The sequence below is a fragment of the Sipha flava genome, unplaced genomic scaffold (assembly GCF_003268045.1).
Source record: "Sipha flava isolate LNK unplaced genomic scaffold, YSA_version1 19119_pilon_pilon, whole genome shotgun sequence".
NCBI lineage: Eukaryota > Metazoa > Arthropoda > Insecta > Hemiptera > Aphididae > Sipha > Sipha flava.
The window spans coordinates 2,012-12,151 of NW_020272607.1; the positions used below are offsets into that span (position 1 = coordinate 2,012).

Consider the following 10,140-nt stretch of genomic DNA (forward strand, 5'->3'; position numbering starts at 1 on the left):
CGAACGTTTCTCAAGGAGTATTTTTCGAATAGAATAATATTATACTACACTGCATTCTTTTTGCGCGTGACACAAAGAACTCGTTTTTCCCGGCTCTATTGTGTGTGTCTGTGTGTTTCGTCAAATACAAATAATTCCGATCAAAACATTCTTCTGCGCGGATCTCGTACATAGATGCGCGAACTTATACCGTATTATATTATATTTATGTGTTTTCGTTGCATTCTCTTTCGAGTCTTTATCGTACGTCGGCAAAGTTGTTGAATACGCATCCAACGCCGAGAAGGCGTATAATAATAATATATATTTTAAATACTAAATATTACTATATAAATTTAAAATATAATTAATCAATAGAAATATCTATTAATGTGTATAATAACAGTATTCATATCTTATTATCCAAGTGTACTCTTTCTAAAGTTATTAATTTAAGTACCTAAAAAACATATTGCTTTTAATTTCTGTACAAACGTTGTATGAAATTTAAATTTTTTTTCAATATATCAATTATGGCTCTTAAGTGTTTTGTGCCAGGGTGTAATTCTGGGTTACCCAAACAGAATCAAATTTATAAAGAACAGGGAATAAAACTGCCTTCAGTATTTCATCCACCTGAGGTAGATATTTCTTAAACTAATTAATAATTACCAACCAACCAATATTCCACGAATACTATCTGGTAATAATGGTCCGTGTCTTGGTGGTTTTTTAATAATTTGTACATCAACATTATCAATGCTTAAATTATCTTTTTGCTCGATTAACGATTAATTTCATTATTTTTTTTATATATATATATATATATATATATATATATATAAATAGTAAAGAATTTTAAAATATAAAGTCAATTATATAAAATGTGTTCAACTCATAAGTTGAAATCTGGTAAAGGCTCCTTAAATAATCTTATAAATAAGCTTCCATTCGAAGTTCATGTACCAGGGTATCAGTTTTGTGGATCTGGTACTAAAATAAAAGAAAGATTAGCTCGTGGAGACAAAGGGGTTAATCCGTTGGATTCTGCTTGTCGAACACACGACAATGCTTATGAAAACAGTAATAATTTAGATATTAGACATAAAGCTGATAAGTTATTAGAAGATCAGGCTATTATTAGCAGCGAAAAAAAAAATAAAAAAAAGAGGAAAAATGATAAAAGAATAATTTTAACTCCGAATCAGTTGGGAGGTGCATTACCACTTGCATCAATATTTGCAGGGTTGTCAGCATTAGGAAGTATTGCTTCTGGTGCTTCAAGTTTATATAATGTTGTAAAAAATCGTAAAAAAAGTAATGGTTTATATTTAAACAATCCTATTAGCAAAGGCTTAATAGTTTAAAAAAAAAAACGATCAAAAAACTAATGTTACCGAACAGACCTCTCACTAGTGAAGATATTATAAATTACGTTAAAAAGTTGAAAATTAATCATTTTCGTGGTATCTTTTCATGAGACAACTTACCTGAAAAACCGTATAATATTGAATGTGCTATAATAAACTTGGATTCGTCTTCAGACAGTGGTACTCACTGGGTTAGTTATTACCGATTTGAAGATAAAATTATTTATTTTGATCCGTTTAGAAATTTTTCACCTCCAATTGAAGTTTAAAAATATTTTAAAAGTTACAGCATCATATACAATTATTCAAATTTTCAAAAATATAATACTTATATTTGCGGTCATCTATGTCTCGAATTTTTACAAAAGATGAATCGATTACTGTAAGGATGGTAGGTAATAACGGTTCGTTAACTTCAACTATTTCTTCAGTGATAAATGTACATGGAGATTCTGAAATAGCTCTATGTTTACAAATTAGAAATAATATGAAAAAGAAAAAAAAAATCTTAATAAATGAAACTAATAACGGAATTAGATTAACCAATCGAAAAGCGTATTCACCTGTAGATATTCGAATTCCAACTGGGTCTTACGAAATTGAAGATATTAGTAATTATATCCGGAATTCTTTCAAAAAAATTACTAAAACCGATGTTCTCATATTTAAATTAATTCTTACAGATAATTCTATGAAATGTTCAATGGATTGCAATCATGATATAGAATTTAATATTACTAATAGTCTAGCAAGCACGCTAGGATTTGAAAAAAAAATATATTCTTGTTTACCATATGATCTTTAAACATCAATGTCATTAGAAAATATCCAATATGAAATTGACAAAAATAGCATAAATATTAATTCTATAAAAGTTTTATGTAATATTGCTAAAGGCTCATTCGAGAATGGTCAGCATTCCAACTCTACGAATTTGTTCCAAAAATATCAGAAACTAGAATAGTTGAAATACCGAATAATTTAATGTATTATAAACTCAATACTTCAGTTATCAGGAAAATAAAAATTGACTTAGTCGACGACGAAAATAGTCCTATTAAACACAACAACGAAAATATAACAATTTTATTACGAATTAGACCTAGGAAATCTTGAAAACGAAGATAAATGATTTGAATGAATCATTTACCGTTACCATGTCAGGTGAAAATACGACATTAACATCAAGTTATTTTCCGGCAATAAACTTCAACAAGAATTCTCAAATAGCATTATTATGTTTGCAGACATATAATATGTTTCCAAATATAAACGAAACAAATAATTGTATTCGAATAATTGTACCGAAACCCTATCATATTTTAGACATTGTTCTTCCCATAGGATGTTATGAGATTGAAGATATGTCACAATTCATTCACGGTAAAATTTATGATGATAATGAAAATTATTTAAAATCAGTTACACTCCTACTGATTTCTCTATGGGTCCTGATGTCTCTAAAATGAGGTGTGTTATTAATTGTAATTGCCAGATAGATTTCTCAATTAAAAACAGTCTTGCAAGTATATTAGGTTTCAAAAATAAAATATATGGAGAAAGAGATTACTTGTCAGGATTTATATCTGAAAGAAATATAAATATTAATGCTGTTAATTCTATAAAAGTCTTGTCTAATATAGCAAATGGTTCATTCAACAATGGGTTACAGTCACGCTCAATATATGAATTTTTCCCTTATGAAAGATCAGGAACTAAAATAGTTGAATCACCAACTAATTTAATATATTATAAACTTAATACTGAAGTTCTTAATACAATAAATATTAATTTAGTCGATCAAGAAAATAATCCTATTCATAACTTTAATGAAAAAATTACAGTCGTAATACATATAAGACGTTGTAGATATTAAATATGGGGTTATTATTTAAGAATATAAAGCAGTTACAATCGATTAAACCGATCAGTCATTCAATAGAGTCATAATCAAAAGTATCTAAACGAAAACCTGAAAATATAAAATTAACTCGTAAAAGCAAAATAATATTAAAACAGTTAGGATTACAAATCAGAAAAATGCCTGAAAGCGATATTTTAGATGTTGATTCAAATTATACTATAGATTCTAAAATATGCAAAGTTGAATATCATTCGTATATTCCGTATACTAACTTGTTTAAAAATAATGATGAAATACGAATTGGGGTCCAACAGACGGATGTATATCCTTATCTACATGAAAGTTTCCTTTATATCGAGGGAAACATAGAAGATCCAGCAATAGTGACACGGTCGTGTCATACGAATATCGTGATCTCACCCGTTACACCCCTTTGCCTTGGTGTCACCATTCGTTCGATTATCAATCGGGACACCCGATAGATAATCGAACCAGTTTTCGGAGTCGGCGATGAGCCCCGAAGCGTTCACGGACGGTGTGACGACCGTCGAGAACGACGGCGGCGCTTGTCTACTTTCTGCCGTCTTCGTGGCCTTTTACATTTTTACTTGTGGTTTACTTTTGTCTTTTTGACATTATACGATAAATGTATTGACGTATACATATTTTCAAGAATCGTATTATGGAAAAGAAGAAGGTAAACCGATATTAAGTCCAGTTGATTTCGAGACTAAAGCACCGATTGTTGTGATAGATACTTTTAAACAGAACGATACAGGTGCATCTTCAATTATTGACGTTGGCATAGAAATTGAAGCTATGGAAAATCTATAGGGTGTGAGTGCTTATTGTCTTTTAATTCATGATCGTATTATAGAGTATGTACCTTTTAGCAGAGAAGTTAAGAAACTTGTATAAATTATATAAATAATATTGTAAAAAGTATTGTACTGTAATAAAAATTGTGTTGGCATTTTGGGAAATAAAAATAATTATGTATTTAAAAAAAAAGTTGGTTAATTTTTTTATTTTACCAAAATTAATTTATAAAAAAAAAATGGAGCCAGAATATACATATAGGTTTTTGAAAAAAATCGTGAGCACGGTAACTAAAAAAAGTTTACCGTGGGACTGTTGGTCAAATATTTTGAATCTCCCTGTAAAAAATGGAGCCAGAACATACATATACATACTACTGTCCAAGTCCACTGGTAACGATATCGAGGTACGGTCTCTTCAATAGAGGTCGATGCTAGAGGTCAGGGACCTGGACGAGTGGACAGAAGCCGAAGAGGTGGTCGAAGTGATGATGTCAGCATCCGGTGTTGACCGTGACTTCTTGAGAGTGATCAGCCTCCGAAAGAAATACGGAGGAATGCAGTCCGCCCTCATACTGGCCTCGGCAGTATTGTGTCAAAATATCGTCGCGCATGGTCGGATACGTGTCGGCATGGTCAACTGTAGGATAAGGCTAGATGAGCAGAAAATTCGGTGCTACCGGTGCCTATCGTTCGGCCATATGTCCAGCCAATGCTAGGGTCCGGACAGAGGCCACTGCTGCAGGCGTTGCGGAGTCCCAGGTTATAAAGCAGCGAAATGTGATGCATCAATCTCGGTGGCGAAGGAGTTCGCTAACTTATTGGTGATTCGTGTCCCCAAAGTGCTACGATGGGCAGGGCGGAACAGAAGAGACTGCTAGTTTGCTGATAGCCGGGAGAACAGAACAAAGAAAATGATCCGTGTACTGCAAATCAATGTCGGCGTATGTAGGGCGGCACAAGACCTAGCACTGGCAACCGCGTCCAATATCGGCATCGACGTGATGGTCCTCAGCGAATCATATAGCTGTGGCCTAGAAGCTGATGGATGGTTCACCGATATTGATGCGAAGGCAGCCGTAGTAGTATTTAACCCAAGGCTACAAATACAGGAAATCGGACCTAAGAACAATAAAGGATTCCGATTGGTTAAAGTGGAGGAGCTCACGGTGTACGCTTGTTACTGATCCCCTAACACGGTCTACACCCTTTTCGTAGACTTCTTAGATCGACTAGAAGGCAGCATTAGACAGCAGTATGGCACAGTCATAGTTGCTGGAGATTTTAACGCGAAATCTCCGGCTTGGGGAGATCACACGGAGGAACCCAAAGGGCGTTTGCTAGTGGACATGACTGCTAGTCTGGGACTGACAGTATGCAATACCGGAGACAATACGTTACTTTTAATAAAAATCAGGAATCGTAAAGATTTGTCTATAACATGCGTTTGTTCCAGCGATCACTGAACCTGCTCATACGCCGAAGACCTATGTCAAGGATCGATGCATAGTAGACACCAACAACAATAACGAGAAAAGCGTTGGTGAGGCGGTTAAGATGGCTTATCCTCCCGAAGGAACCGGATTATTTAGAGATCCCCTGGAAGTGTTGGGTAACGTACATTGGTTTTTTTCAATCGTATTTTTCTTAAATAAATTATTTTCGATTTTAAGTGTAATAACAACGTATTTTTTGTTGTTGCTGTGAAACATCGAGAACAGGTCCTATGTTTCCTACGAAAAAGGCGATCAACACTTGCGAGATGCACGTTTCGCTGGTAGTAGCCGACTCCATATCCGACATACGGTTCACCAAAAGAGGCGAAAAGGTGTGCGTGGAATTGTGCAGTCAGTACAGAATGAACATGATCACTGACGGGTCAGTGGACGTGACGCTGTTACAGGGTTACTGCAATTACTCGAACAGCGTGGATTCGATTGAAAATCTCGACCTGGCCACCACGTGCACTTGCGCGTACAGGGTCCGATGCAATAATAAATCGTCCATGATCATGTACTCGTTTCAGGCGAACTGCAAAGGGTTCATAAAAGTGTCCGTGTCGGAGCCCAACAAATCAATGCCAATCACGTGAACGACAACGGCGATGCGATGCAATATTACTGCAAAAATGACGCGAAAACATTCGGGTTTGTATTGTCCCATCATCATTCTGGCTAGTTCCCACGCACAAGCATACGATTGGACTGCAAACTGTTATTAACGATAATAATAAATATTATTCGTAAAAATTTCTCAGAACGTTTATAAATAAAATTATATTATATTTATTTTTATATATATTATAATTCAATTGAACATTTCGAATGATTATTTCGAGACATCTCTCGATTAAAAAAATACGAATAATTCGATTATGCCCATCACTAATGTAAGTAAACGTTTGTAACTTGTAAAACGGAGATAACACATATTTTTTCTTAATTTCTAATCTAACATTCATTTCTATGAAACATAGAACTCTATGTTTTTTTTGGAAGGTTAGGATATTCTATTATTATCACTTATTGCTGTTATGAAATAATTTATTTTTATTTAGTTTCATTGAAATAAATTCCAAAAATCAAAATGTTTCATCGTTTTTACAATAGACTACTAATAATTCATGATATAGTATGTCTAGTATGCCGGAATCGGACATTTCGCCGCCATTCTTTTCGCCATATTATGAAATCTGTACCCCTGTTAATTGATTCACAGATAATATTTGTTATAATATGAAATCAAATGTTTGGACTATTGTATTTGGTACATTCTACCTATATAATACCTACAATGTCATAATTTGTAATAAATATGATTAATAAATATTAAATATTATTTTTACTCTGACCGGTGAGTACTGAGTATGAGACAATAGTCTCATAATAAGATTATGTAGACAATTGGTTCCTACCAAAGAGTCACTCCAATGGAGCGGGGAAATAAAACATTCTATAAAAATATCTATTTTTAAATATTATTTTCAAAGTAATTTTATATTCCTAGTCGATCGATTAACTTCTAATAAATACAATCATTCTCTGTCCACCACACGAAACACGAATTGATAACTTAACATTTGAGTTTGAAGACTAAACGAATTTACGTTAAATAATTTTAGATTCCGATTGAAACGAGAAATGTATTAATTTTAGCATGATTTGTTTTAGTTTTTGTGTATGTCAAATATCCAAGTAAAAATTATCCTATCAACAACTTTAGGGTTGGTTTGTGATAGTAAATGTTGTCTAGTTGGTTCATTGGAGACTAGAGAAGTTAATTTTTGAATTTCTTAACATTTTTCCCAATAATTGCGGAAAAGTAATGAAAAATTGCAAAAAAAAAAAGAAAACGGTAATGTTTATTAACTGCCGACTTCGATTTTTTTTTTTAAATGTACAAAATTCAAAAAATAATAATCGTAAGGAACTTGAAAATGTTCACTAAATATTTATATGGATTTTCTTTAGAGGTGGTGTACATTTTTAACGATTTTGGATTTTATCGCGGAAACCCTTGATTTCATCAAAATATAATTTTCTAACGCTGCTCCGGTAAACTTTTTTAATTCGATGGAAAGAGCAACTTCACTATGTTACATTTTTAAATCATACATAAGTATACATACTGTAATGTTTATCAACTTTTAACTACCAAAAATAGGCAGATTTCGTGATTTTTATCAACATTTCAAATTCAAACGCTTATTTTTAAAAATTGTGATAGCGGATTTTTGAAATTTTTTGACACGAGTAAAAACAATATGAGAAAAAATCACAAATGTACAATTCACAAGAACGTATAATATATTTTTGCTTTAGGCAGCCCCTACACGATCAATAATATTGAGTGAATAAAATTGTATCAATATTTTGTTCAAAATTTATTTCACCCAAAACTCTCAATATTATTGCCCAATATTCAGTTGAGAAATATTCGTTGGCCAGGTCATAAAGGTGTTGTTAAGCTTACGCCAACGGTGTAATTATAGGGTAGCGGTCGCAACCCCAAACATTTTTATGTTGGTCGCAAGAGAATCATTTTATTACCACAAAAATATTTATATAATTTAATAAAAAAAATTCATCGTCAGTGCGTATTTACCATTTAGTTATCTTTAGGCGGTTAGTAAAAAAAAAAAAAAAAATGACCACATAGTACACAAAATAAAACGTGTCCATCGAATGTAAATGTATCTTTAAACTCCTAATATAGGCGTGTCCAGACCTTTGACGCAGAGGGTGCAACCTGGCTAAAGTCCCTTAGCCCCCCTTTTTATACAATTTTTGTTAATTTCAAATTCGTCATTATTATAACTAATATTAAAAAAAAATGTTGTCCCTATTTCAGATGGCATATTATAATAGATGTCAGTAGGTAAATAGTTAAAATAAAATCATGTATAAATAATAAATATAATATTATATAATAATATATATGTGTCAGTTACAAAATTTTAAAATAATTAAAGTTCTAGTCGCCGTTGTGTATTGTTAAGATGTTTGAACTCATCAATTATGTCTTCTGGATCTAATTCAGATGCCAATTCCTGTTCAACAAATACTAACATCGTTGACTCCAATCAATCTTGCGTCATACAACTTCTCAGCTTTGTTTTTACCAGACTTAATTTTGAAAAAGATCTCTCACAAGAGCAACTTGTGACTGGCATTGTTATAAAAAGAATTAATATCTTGTAAATATTTTGAAAACTATTACATAAATTATTAGTGGACAGATTATTTAACCACTGATAAATAGTTTTGCTTGTTTTACCAATTTCAAATTCTGGTAACGATTTTAACAATCTGAGTTCTGCTTCAAGTTCACTGTCATTTAAGTTAAACCTATTAGAAAGTAAAATTAAGCATGTTCATGCAGGTTAAACTGTAATAAACGTCCAATTGCATTTGTTAGTAAAAGTGTTTCTTGACTAAAACGTTCTTCTAATCCGTTTAAAAGGTCATCTAAAACTGTGTAATACACAAAACATTTTGTTTGGGCCGGGTGCTACAAATAATATGCCGCACTTCCGGACACCGACTTGTGCGTGTCGCACACTACCGACTGATTTGTATGTATGTTGTATGCTTAATACTAATGACAATAGGTAACTCAATGATAAATAAACTGGTATAATATGGTAACTATGTTGCTGTATTGTAAAATAAATTATAAGAATCGGCCCTTCTGGCCCAACAATAAATTATAAAATTTAAAATATGGTAATAACAAAAAATAATTCACAGCAACACGTAAATTGTATAAATAATAATAATATATACTCTGGATATTTGAGCCTAACTAAAATGTCGATTCGGCACAACCAATATAATAAATAATAATAATAATGGACCTCATGGCATAATACTAATTAAATAATAAAATAAATATATAAAAACTTACAGTTTGTGGAGCACAGACTGACCAGCTGCAGCTACCTAAAATCTATACTTTAAAATACAATATAAATAAAAAATACAATAATAATAATAGTGGCGATTAGCGCACACACAATAATGATATAATAAAATTCACAACATTCAGTGGCGATTCGCGCACACGTAAATGTGTATAAAATAAAAAACTATCGGCGATTAGCGCACATAAAAATAATATAATAAAAAACAATAATAATAATACTGGCAATCGTGCCTATAAAAAATTTTGTAAAAGGAAAAATTGTTCGCAAACGCGCAACGGACAATTCACGACGACGTACAGAGAGCGACAAAAGTTGCGGCGGCCGTGTTAAAATACGCGCACCGACGAGCCGGCGACGCAGATAACGCGCCGATAACGGGTAACGCGTTGGGACTTAATTAATTTAAATAATTCACACACAATTAATAACAAAAATAAATAAATCACAATACAGATAATTGTGCGTGTGTCCGATCGTGGTGATATACTCGGGTCGTCGACCGGCCGTTATTCTCACTTATCTTGAGCGTAGCGCACTAAACACATTTCATTTCTGTTTTTTTGTCAGAGATAAAATGTTGAGTATTGTTGCTGTCAATTCGACTAGACACTTTTCTTTGTTTTACATTTGATATCTTTATTTTTTGTGAACTACAAATGTCCAAAACTTTGTCAAATAATGTTG

General features: G+C 32.5%; 1 pseudogene; it reads right to left on the reverse strand.

The window, feature by feature from the left end:
* Nucleotides 1-8,496: 8,496 nt before the first annotated feature.
* Nucleotides 8,497-9,041, reverse strand: LOC112681431 (annotated as a pseudogene).
* Between the last annotated feature and the right edge of the window lie 1,099 nt (nucleotides 9,042-10,140).